The sequence below is a fragment of the Nymphalis io genome, chromosome 19 (assembly GCF_905147045.1).
Source record: "Nymphalis io chromosome 19, ilAglIoxx1.1, whole genome shotgun sequence".
NCBI classification, from domain to species: domain Eukaryota; kingdom Metazoa; phylum Arthropoda; class Insecta; order Lepidoptera; family Nymphalidae; genus Nymphalis; species Nymphalis io.
In genome coordinates, this window is record NC_065906.1 from 6,279,813 (window position 1) to 6,293,424 (window position 13,612).

Consider the following 13,612-nt stretch of genomic DNA (forward strand, 5'->3'; position numbering starts at 1 on the left):
ATATAATCCTTGTTAAGCAGTATAGTGTTGGCGTAAAATAGTTTAAGAAAATTGGATGATTGAGCAAGCAATGTTGTCTAAAAAGATTAATATAATGAGATCAAAAGGTATACACGAAGCATATTTGAAGCCTTTTGAAGTCACGTTTCGTAATAATCCGAGCAGTGTCTTGGAAATAAGGAGATGTTCGTACATTAACCCTTGTTAGGCTCTTTGACATCGTGGACCCTCCTCACTTTCCAGCCGGAGCTCACAATCGTATGTAATAGGTCCAAAGCGAATAAAATTCTCAATGCTTCGCGATTTTTATGGTAATCTCAACCCAGGTACGCGGATAAGATCGTATTAAGCTAGTGCAGTGTAGTCACGATTTGAAAGTGGGTGAATGTGTCGGATTAGTTTGATTCAGCTGTTCTCAATACCGACACGTATTGAAAATCTACGAGCAACATTATGCACAAGCGCGTTTGACATTATACTGCCACTGAAACCGTTATCAAATATTCATATCGTAATAATTACTGAATGATATGCAAGTTAAATAAAACTTCGAAATTGATCATTATTAAATAATTTATAATTAAAGATGACTTTAAAAATAAATATAAACATTAAAATATATGCCGTGTGCAAATCAGAAAAGTAACGCACAGCATACGGGTCGATCACCGCAATACGCGAAAATAAATATTTCAAATCAATTATATTATTTATCATTCTATAAAGAAACATTCATAGAAGACCTTAGAAAGCACAATTCTATATTCACATGAAACAAAACATGTCGAACGCATACAATGGTGAAACAATTACGTGCCCTCATTGTAAACGGTACGTGACGTGAAATTTAAACGTAATTGACCGACACGAGCTACTGACTTCTGTAGCCAAATGCTTTTATACTGGTTGTATATTACGAGGTCGCGACTTTATCTGAGTTTCCGTGCCGCTGCGTTCTCCGGCGATAGAGTGAAAATAGTAGCACAATAAAACAGGGCTCACTGTATCGGGCTGAGAGCCCACTCCTTATCGGAAAACTGTTACGGTGATTCATTGCTCGCCTCTATTTACTTACCGCTCTCTTAACCGGCTGCAATGCTGCACCTGAAGAGATTACGGCTCGTATTTTTCAATAATGTTCGTTCGTTTAAGTTATGTTTTCAATGTATTTAATTATATCAAACCGTTGGTTAATCAATAAACAAGCACAATGTCTCTATATTGAATAAACATTTTAACTTTGACTATGCAACTTATCCGACTTCTATAAATGGAAGGTGAATAAAAGGATTTTTAAGAATCATTACCGTGGGGATCTTTATACTTATGGGGAGTGTAGTATTTCAAACATTTGTAATCTATATTTATAAGCAGTCTTTTAGATACATGCTTAGATTATTGCTTGTCGTCAATTACACAAGTATATCACAATGAATATTATTTTTATGTTTTCATTTTATATCGTCAATATTTAATAAATAACTTAAGACTTAAATTTGCTTTGTATATTTCCATTATGATATGTATTAAATATTTAGTATTATGAAATGTTACATACTCAAACAAAACTTTTTTCACCAAAAGGTTATTTCTAAAAGAACGCTGCAAGCGACAAGACCGTCTTTGCGCATTGTTTCTTTTATGTTTCTCATACTCATGTATGTTATCTGTTCTTAATATGTTGAGGAGTAGAATATAAATAAAAAAATACTTTATGTTAATTTAAAGATAAATTCACAATATATAAGTTCCAATGTGCCCCAGTGGATAGAACACGTGAATATTATATATAGTGAAAATAACCCATGCAAGACCGACTGAATTTTCATATTCTTACTTTCTGCATATAACTCATCTCGCGCTCGGCGGTGAAAGAAAACATTGTAAGGAAACCTGCATCAATCTTATGTAAATCTACTATATGAACATACGTGAAATCGTTAGAAACAAACTAACTTTTAGTTAATTTATTTTTGACGAACATTTTAGAAATTGTATATAAGTTATGTATGTGTATGTTTTATTTATTTAATTTTGGACCTTCATCGCTTGAAAATTGACAGAAATAATATATTTTCCTCTTATTTTCCTAACTAACTAGATATGATTCATTTTCTGGTAACGCTAATTTATTACGCCCTTTCCTTATATCTCCGAGTTCCCGCAGTAATTCAATTGACTGATATCAAAGGTAAGAAGCTGCCTGCAACATAAAGATGGCTGCCAGACTCCACTTCACCTTTATTTTAACAATATCGTAAGTCATATTTCTTTACATAAATAAATATCTGCTTTTGTCACATATCACAAAACAGGGGTTGTCCACGACCATTTCAATTGTAAAAAATATAAACATTTAAATTATTTATTTATTTAAATAGGAAGCGAACAATATATACGATGTTAGTTGTAAGTTCAGCGACTTTAGAGTTTTATAAGTAATAAGCATGTATTCGTAACGGCCTGTGAATGTCCCACTGCTGGGCTAAAGGCCTCCTTTCCCTTTTTGAGGAGTAGGTTTGGAGCTTATTCCACCACGCTGCTCCAGAGCGGGTTTGTGGAATACACGTGTGGCAGAATTTCAGTAAAATTAGACACATACAGATTTCCTCACGATGTTTTCCTTCACCGTAGAGCACAAGATGAATTATAATCACAAATTAAGTATGTATATAAAATATATATTTATCTAACTAAAGGATATAAATAATGTATCTAATTTCACTGAAATTCTGCCACATGTGTAAACCGCATGGAGTGCTTTGTGAAATCCCGTTGGGATATGTACTACCACTCATAACTTATTGGTTGGCAAAATATCAATACTTAGTCGGTATAGACTTGAAGTAAAGTGAGCCAGTTTATTTAAAGGCAAGAGGGTCACAACTTAGTTCGATCTTAGAACGATATCAGGATTTATTTTACAAATTCAATGTCAATGGGCTGATATGAGAGCTGATGCATGTGGCAGATAGAAATCAGACACACGTTTAAGTTGGTCACAAAAAAGGCTCCGTTGTCAGTGTAAAGATATATTTTTCTTATTCGATATAATCTTGATACAAAAATTACACTACCACTGTCACTTAATCCACATTTTTTATAGTATAGGTAGGCGGACGTGCATATGGGCCACCTGATGGTAAGTCGTCACCAACTCTCACATACATTGGCTCTTTGGCAATCTTGGGAACTAAGATGTTATGTAATTAAACTGGCTGACTCACCCTTTAAACCGGAACACAACAATACCAAGTACTGCTATTTGCGGCAGAATATCTGATGAGTGGATGATACCTACCCAGACGAGCTCGCACAAAGCCACCAGTAGACTTTTATCCACTTTTTATTAAATATTATTTATAGCTAATATTTTAACGAACTTAAGTAAAGGCACACGCCCGAACTCCGTCGCGGAAAGATATTGAATGTCCTGTATCCGTTGTTTGTTTCTAAAAAGTCAACTTTAAACAATGATGTCGAGTGAAAAATAATAACATTTAATGACCAGGCGTACTTTTATTTAAGGTTATAATATCCAACCGACCGGTAGCGACAATCAATAAAGTACTAACACATGTATCCACTAACCCGAATTGTAGCAGAGTTCTTAAGTAAACTCTAAAAGTCTAAACCTTTTCATCGACAGTAGTAGTTTTACAAAATGAAAAATAAGTAAGAATTGATACTATTATTTACATTTATTTATTACATCAAATCAAATAATTAAAAACTATTAATCAATTTTATGTACTTCCTATGAATTAAAATTACCCTTAACACTTCTCAATTTAGATATGCAGACGGTCACATCAGTGTCATTTATTTTATTAACTACAAGTTTCAGGGATGAGGCATACCTATTATTCTCAAACGACTTATATGAAATTAAAGTTACACTAAATGTCCCAAGGATGAGCAAGCCTCCTCCCATCTTAAAGGTAAGGTAGGTTTGTTTAAAGGGAAGCTCATTCTATTACTCTACACCAGTGTGTGGATTGTGGATACAAATCTGGGGTAATTCATATGTCACATGTAAATTTCCTCGCGATGATAAGAGTAATCAACATCAATTACGTACATTATGAATTCTCAATTTTACTTGCCCGCATTTGAACCCTTCGAATCTTCGGCCAAGATCCACAATTTCTATTCACTGAGCCATCTCGGTATTATACATGCTTATAAATATAAAATAAGGTATTTTTTCACTATATTTTTAACGATTGAAACTGCTTCGTGAAGTAATACAGTAGTCCATCATAAATACATTAGGTTATCAGTACCTTTCACCCATTCGATTGAAACCATATTTAGAACACAAAGGAAGACAAGACATTAGTTTCGAAGAAGAGCCTATCTTTAATGGGTGAAACACAGTCAGTCGTTATTCTCTAGTCGACTACAATGAAACTGGCGACTGTCAGTGGACTAGAAATTAAATCACGTTTGAATGATTGCTCAATTGAATTAATCAGGGTGTAATCATTTTTATAATAAATCCAAGTGAATAGCTGATACACTGCCACTGCTGGGTTCAGATGGACTATGGTTTAATTTTAACACAATTTTTTAACACAAATTGATTGAGAAAAAGCTTAGCTTTTTAAGATTAGGTTGAGGACGCTCTTAAATTTTTTCCTGTTTTTACCTGTTTCAATACTATGAATACATATACAGTAAATTTTCATTCCATGCAGGTTTCCTCACGATAATATCTTAGATCACTGAGCACGAGGTGAATTATAAACACAAAATGTAGACACATGGAAATCATACGTGCTTACTCAGGTTTGAACGCGCAATATTTGGTTAAGATTTACTTGTAACCACTGGACCATGTCTGTCAATCTATTCATATTTTATGTGTAATAATGAAAAGCATTAAGTCATAGTGACATAATTCAAAACGCCAACCATTATTCAATTATTCAATAACACCAAGCTAGTTAATGGAATTTAAAATTTTCTCGATAGTCTTTTCAGTGGCGCTCCAGCGGTTCCCAAGAGTGTCTCAACAATTGTCGACGGTTATTGGGTCTTCGGACTCAATGAGGCGAACTCATCTCGTTTGCTCGGACCGAGAGTAAACGAACCCGCTATGAAATATTCAATTTCGCATCCCTAGTCGACACCGTTCAGGTTTATAATCGATTTTTTTTTCAAATACGAACTCGGCGAAACCGAACGGAGCTGAGCTATCTGTAACCAACTTTTATGAATACATACGTCTATATACATAGAAATGTAACAAAGTATGTTTGACACATGATGACCATGATATTAACTATCTCATACGTTCTATGTAGTCCTAGACAAACCACATCATGTTTTTAAATGTTTTTTTTTTAACACAACGTGTTTTAAAATTAAAAAAATGTAGATTTATTTCTATCAACATAGGATGAACGATGTTAGTAAATAAAAAAAATATATATTAAGTTATATTTCACTTCTTAGTGCATTTTATATCATTTTTGAAATTAATTAAATTTTGCGCTTTAAATTTTATTAAAAGAAAATCTTACGTGACTTTAAGCCCTTTCTAAACTTTTAATATTGATGATCAATAAAGAATAAACATAAAAAATAGACATATAAAACAAACACTTCGCACGATATAAAGAGATATGTATAATAAAAATATCTGCATGAATATATTTCAGTTCGAAAACTAATTAATCTAATTGGTATGATAAAATATTTTCGCTTCACGTGATTATTAAATTATTAACAAGCTATGTAATGTTAATATCAATTATTGTATTACCGCATTAAACAACGCTCGAAGCCGCAAACCGCGACCTGTTTGTAATTACCTCTATACTACAATTAAATTGACTATTCAAGCGGAAAAATGTATATTACTTCATAATACAATTGATGTCATCATTACTAATGGCAAGATTTAAAACTTTACTAATCTAAAAACAATCAACGTAATATGATTTAAACGAAGATCCTAAATTCCTGGGTTCAAACCCTGATCGGGCCAATAAAAAAGGTTTTTTAAAAAAGTACTCAGTAGCGGCCCGAACTCTTAAAGTTGGCAGTTTATTACGTCCTGTGCCCCGGAAAGCACGTAAATCCGTTGATCATGCGCGTGAGCTTTGTCCAAACGTGACGTATTTATCATCCTGTCCGTATGAGAGAATAGAGAGAACACTTGTATTCGCGCACCCACCTGCGCACTTTAATATATCACGCGCAGATGGCTTGCTTCCCTTGAGCATGACTACCGTTCGAAAGCGGTCAGGAAATCACATAGTCATAACCATCACAAATGGATCAATGCATATCATCGAGTGCCCCTTTTAATCAACCTCATTGCTTTTCTAAAATCTATATTTATAATTAAGAGGAAAGACTTCTTTGTTTGTAATCGAAAAACTTTGAAATTACTAAACCGATTTTAATAATTTTATTAACGTTAAAATCTTAATCTAGTAAAATAATAGTAAATCCTATTATTACTGAAATAAAATTAAAAGATTTTAATTTGATTTCAGTAATAATAGGATTTAAGCCAAAAATAATGGCATTTGTAAAGTATTTGTAAGCCAGAAGGAAAAGCGCTACCGAATCCGAGCGCTCATATATGTCACAAATTGAGTTCCACGTGAGCGAAGCTGCGTAAGAAACCATCAAAAAGGCCTTAAAACACAACGAAGAGCACTTCCATAAAACAACACCATTTACTTAGAAGCTAAAACAAAGTTAAAAAAGGAAACTACTTAATTTACTCGTTTCACTTGAACTCAAAAACTTTTAATACTTTCGTGCATTCCGAATTACTAAAAATCTGAGTACATTGTTGTGTAAAGTTTTAGTTTGAATTCCACGCAGTCTCCGTTGCGTCGCGTAATAAAATATTTCATTACTGCGTGGAACATCCGCTGGTGGCGTTGAATTTTTTTATTCAGTTTTATTTTTGGCAGCTCACTGCATTGACATTCTAGTGCATAGAAATATATATCGTATGCGTATATATATAAAATTAACAATAAGCCTCCTAGCTACGAAATACAGCAATATATAAATAGGTGGTTTAAGACCCGATTAATTAAATATTAGTAATTATTAAAGCTTCATATAGTAACGGGAAATCGAACAGACTTAAACCTTCTCAACGAGGTTATTAAGCAGACGGTCGGACATAAAATCTACCAATTTAAAAATGTCTTAATAGCTAGAACAGTTAACTCTTAACCGAAGACTGTGAGTTCAAATTCGGTACAAAACAAAGCACTACTTTATAATTCATATTAATTTAATTTGTGTTTATAATAAATTCACCTCGTACTCGGAGAAGGAAAACATTTTGAGTAAACCTGCATATTTCAGATAAAGTCGGTGCATACCCGCATTGGACTTTGCGGAATAAACCCGAGTTTTTCTTTTGAAGAAGAAAGACTTGGCCAGCAGTGGGGCTAACAGACTGTTGCCATAAGAATTAGTATTGCTTAAATAATCGCCTATTTTCCTATATTCACTCACTCCCTGATAAACTTAAATATAAATAAATGATTTAGCAAAGTTAATATTCAAATTCAAAAGAAATAACTCGACTTTAAATAATACATAAATGATACACAATATATATAAATTAGAAAAAAAAACTTCAACGTGAAAAATATGCGAATGATATAATAAACATCGTAAACACTCGAAAAATTATGTTAAAACTAGTCTAGCTGTCAGATACAATTAACAAATAGCTTTGACACGTGAAACATTTGAAAGGGATTTATGTACATGACCGACCCGTTGTACGTGTCATTACCAATGTAACTCGATATACATATTTAACATACAACAACGCGTCCACATACTTGTTATCTTGGTCCTACTATTCACATATAATACACAGTTCGTTGAACGTTGGCGCGGACCCTCAAAATACTACACGCTTCATATTTCTTGTGTTATAGGCTGCGGTATTAAGTCTAAATACATTTCTGATCATCTAGCTTATATAGTATTTGTATTCATTTTGATTTAAAAACAAAATATAACTACATAAAGCACAATAATACGGAAATTACACGATGAAATCTAAATTTAAATTGTCAAAGCGACAGCTGATATTTGTTGACAGCAGATACAAATACATACATTTATTTAAATGAATGAAAAATTTAAAAGAATTAAAAAACCTCTAAACAGTAGAGTATTCCAAGATTTGGTGCCCTTAGCATAAAAAAACCATTACTTAAATTTTAAAATAACCACGTTTTTTATTATTATTTATTTATGGGTAATTAGGAATAGAAATAATCAGTTTGAGAGCACATGTCTGATGATTGTGATGTGTGTTGATTAGGTAAGTTTTGAATATTCTTTAGAAAAATTAACTCAAAAAGTAACAAAAAATGAGTAATGATTATGAAAGGCGCCTAAGCTGCCGCCCCTACAAAACATGCCGCCGCGCACATGTGCTCCCTTGGCCAAAGGATAAAAATACTACTAATCTTAAAACCCACTAAGTTACCTATCAAGTATAACACTTTAATAATCTTTTCCTAAGCATATAATATAACAAAACACTAAACAGCAGCTACACAGCGCCTAATCTCATGCTTTTATTAAAAAGCATGCTATTAAGTAAAAAAAATTGAGTAAGCGCTTGCACCATTCTCAAATTAACCTTTTTTTTATAAATTAGGAAGGCGAACGGGCAGATAGGCCACAGGATAGTAAATGGTTATCATCGCTCATAGATATTCTCACTGTAAGAAATATTAACAATTCCTTACATCATCAATGCGCCGCTACCCTTGATTTAACTAATTGTAAGATGTAATGTCTTGTGCCTGCAGCTACACTGGCTCACTCATCCTACAAGCTGGAACATAACAATACTAAGTATTGGTGTTTGATGGTGGAATATGTGGTGAGTGGGTACCTACCCAGAACGTGCACAAAGCAATACCACCAAGTGAACTGTATAAGGATCAAATAATAAACGTCACGTGTAAATTCCAATTAAAAGCACATATGTTTTCATACATTCGTTGGACTGTGCATCATATATAATAACAATCCTATCCACCTCTCCGCGTTTCGCTTAACAAACTAGTTTGTTAAATGTTTCGGGAGTTAAGCATTACTATTACGGCGTGCTCATTGAACCTTGTTAATAATTGTTTTCGTATCTATCGATACATCTATACATGTAAATAAAGTTAGTTTCTGTCTGTGATTTAACATTAAGTGCCATTTTTTAAGTTAATAAGGCTATCAAACACAAAACAACATTTTTTTGTATCTCTGTCTGTCTATTTGTCCGAAATAATCTTAAAAAAGGGTAAAAATTATAAATGCAAATAACTAATTTATTATAAAAACCTTGGAATACCCAAGGTACCGGTTAGTCTTTATTGCCACTCTAAACTGAATTTCACGCTAGCAAAGCCGCGTGTTCACCTAGTCTATTCTATTCTATACATATAATAAAATTGTAACTGATCGCTGTTTGTGCATGGAAGATATATTAGTAATCTTAGAATCGGCTTAACGGATTTGGTTGCGGTTTTATATACCAATGTATTGTGGCTAACTTCACTTAAAATTTAGTGTTTGTTTTATTTGAAACGGATCATAAATAATAAATCTATAATATAACAGATTTACGTCTTCGTTTTAAAAGGACACAATTTCCTGTGAAGGTATCGTTTGCAGTCACAATAAATAAAGTACAGGGAAAGTCTTTCAAGTAATGATTTTTTTCTCACAACCTTATGTAACCGTAACCGTAACAGCCTATGAATGTCCCACTGCTGGGCTAAAGGCCTCCTCTCCTCTTTTTGAGGAGAAGGTTTGGAGCTTATTTCACCACGCTGCTCCAATGCGGGTTGGTGGAATACACATGTGACAGAATTTCAGTGAAATTAGATACATGCAGGTTTCCTCACGATGTTTTCCTTCACATTAAAGCACAAGATGAATTATAATCACAAATGAAGCGCATGAATATTCAGTGGTGCTTGCCCGGGCTTAAACCCACGATCATCGTTTAAGATTCACGCGTTCTTACCACTGGGCCATCTCGGCTTATATATATGTATATTGTACCTTAAAATGCATGTTGTGGCCTTCTTGAAGAGTCGCCCCCTTTATGTTAAGTCTAAATGTGTTTTTATTATTATATGTGTAAGTGTAGTGACTTCTGATGGTCCTGAATAAATAAATAAATTATCAATCAAATAATAATCATTAAGCACTTACCCTAACTTTTAGGGGAATCTCTTTTGTTCCTTTTAATGAAGTCTTTTGTCGGAGCTAATGAAAAAGGGCTTCGAAAGTTGATTTGTCTAGCCGAAATTGCTGCACAAATAAAGTTGCCAGCATTTCGCGTATAGTCTCCATGGAGTGACGATTTATGTCTCATTTTTGGCGCCTAAGCCACACTTCATCATTATTAGCGCACCACGACATATTTAAAGTATGTATTTTAAAAGGCAATAATAGTCCAAAATTATGTTTAATAAACAAAACACTTCTCGGTCATCATATAAGACGCCATTTTTTCAGCGTTAACTCTTGAGTCTGCGATTGCTTAGTGAACGTTCAAAAACTTCGACATCATTTCGTCAGCGCTTGTCAAAACTGTAACTTGGCTACCATTTATATGGAGTTAGCGATTAACATAGTAAAAACGATTACATTCCATTCTATCACTTTGAATGATTGTCAACTTGTCTACGACTTTTCTATTCATTTGTTTTGACCACGTGACTTAACGTTGAGATAACGTCATGCCCATACATTTGATTAGTTTTCTATTAGCGATTACGATTGTAGAATGTAAACTTGACCGAAGTCCCAGGTGCGACCCTTTAGGAGGATGGTAGCCGGGATGGCCTTGCGCTGCCGTACGCACTAGCGAGGAGTACGGGTGGCGATTACCTTCGCCTCTTGAGGAGAGTTTCGCTGAGCCACAAACGGAGCATAGCACGGGAGAGGCCGCAGATGCGTTATTTTTTTTTATAGAATAGGAAGGCGGACGAGCATATGGGCCACCTGATGGTAAGTGGTCACCAACGCCCATAGACAATAGCGTTGTAAGAAATATTAACCATCGCTTACATCACCAATGCGCCACCAACCTTGGGAACTAAGATGTTATGTCCCTTGTGGCTGTAATTACACTGGGCCACTCACCCTTCAAACTGGAACACAACAATACCAAGTACTGCTCTTTAGCGGTAGAACATCTGATGAGTGGGTGGTACCTACCCAGACGAGCTTGCACAAAGCTCTACCACCAGTAAGCACAAAGCTCTACCAACAGTAGTATCAATATGATCCCGCAGCCTTTCCGATCCATGCCGAGGAGGGCCATCTCAATGGTTTTAGTGGGTGAGAATCCCACATAACCCAGTTCCAGGAGCGCGGTACCTTTCTGAAGGTATCCACTGCGTGAAAAAAAATACCCCAGGTGCGTCAAAAACCAATAAATACATATATCCCATAAAAATAAAACTAAAAATGTTGTATATTATTCTGAAATATTATTAATATATTAAGTCTTATTTTAGAAAGAAAAGAAATCATTCTTTAAGTTATACGGGTAAAACCGCGGGCATAGCTAGTTATATAATATAATTAAATGTTATGAAAGCGTATTGGTAGCACAATTCGGGATTAGTGTAAGCGTACGTGACTTATAATGGGATGTATAATTTTTCCCTATTCTTAGAAAGTTATTATATATATTCCTATTCGAGTAAACAGGTACCCCGAGCTTATTCGTAAAGTAGCTGTTATTTTTGTCCAAATGCAAAAAATTACGTTATTAATCGGGCTAATTTTTTGTGTATATTTCTCAACACTATTATTATTTCTAATGAATTAATTATCTCAAGGAACTCTTTTACTCGCAAATGGAGTAAATTACTGGTGGTAGGGCTTTGTGCAAGCTCGTCTAGGTAAGTACCACCCATTTATCAGGTATTCTACTGCAACAGCAGTACTTGGTATTGTTGTGTTCCGGTTTGAAGAGTGAGTAAGCAAGTGTAATTACAGGCACAAAGGACATAACATCTTAGTTCCCAAGGTCGGTGCATTGGCGATGTAAGCGATGGTTAATATTTCTAACAATGCCAATGTCTATGGGCGTTGGTGACCACATACCATCAGGTGGCCCATATGCTCATCCGCCTACCTGTACAATAAAAAAATGACTTCGTAAAAAGGGTATATAACTAAATTAAGTTCGCGCTCTGAAACCCCAGTCAACATTGAACAAATATGCACGTCCTGTGATTTGAGCAACGATTTCAAATGCAAGACAGAGTTCCAAATTTGAAACCTGTTGAAGTGTGTCAACCATTTTGCAACTGTTGTTTAATCATTTATAAGACTTACATATCTTTGGTATTTACTATTCTAGATATAGAGGTTGTTTTATGTAGTTTAGGTTTTCTTTATATTTTATATCGTGGGTTTTATAAGACAGGGCATATATATTTGATTAGGGCCCTTAATCCTCTCGCTGTTTCTATATTCATACTAATTAATATCTTACGAAGCTAAGCCGTAAAAGCCGTTACATATATATGTGCGAAACTAAGCATCTTGCAAAACACGATTTAATTTCAAGTAAATATATCTTGAAAACGGTTTAGTAAGATGTATTAATCTGACGACGTGAGATCAAATTAGATAGAATGTAATGTATCTGGTTTATATTTTCAATTCGTAACAGTATTTTTGAAGATGACGTCTTGTATTAATAGTTAATTGAATAACCGCTCGATACAAGGGCTAATTGTTCGATGTATATATATTTTTTATTTCATTATATATTTTTTTACTCAAAATTTTACGTTTGTGCATTTATCATATCCTTTTTGTGTTAAATATTTAACTTTTACGGCTTAGCTTCGTAAGATATTAATTGTATATGCAATTAAGTACCGCATGCAACAAATAAACTTGATCTGTTAAAGAAGCCAAATCAAAAATACTTTCTGAGCTCGCTGCTTTAAATTATGACTGAAGTGAAAAGCTATTCTCACATATAACATAAACAACTACAGTTATAGAAATAAATGCCATGTTTGTAATTATTTTTTCATTTTTTATATTCTAAGTAAAAATCTAGCGACAACTCAGCGCATATATTGTTAAATCCTTAAAAGGCGCTTATGATACAGGATTACCTAATATGTAGATTACTTGTTGCCAATCATCGGTAAAATTTAAAAATGGTAAAGTTGTTCTTTGTTAAGTATTATTGAAAGACACCAAAGTATTTATATATTGTTCTATTTATTTATTTATTCCCATAATTATTAAAAAATAGTAACAGTATTTATTGTGAACGCGCAAATATTTTCATACATTGTAGTTGTCCGAGCGAAGTCATCTTCTTCGACAAATACGGATAAAAATGCACCAACTACGTAAAATTCTAGATGATACATTTGAGAAAATAAACGAAAGCCCTTAAAAAAAAATTTTTTTTTTCCTTTTTTTCAATGAATAAAATTATGAATAATTAATAATAAATATATCATTATGAATAAAAAATATATTTAATTTAAAAAATTATACATTGCAAAAAAAAAATAATGAGATTTACGTTTACAAGAATATAAGATAGGAT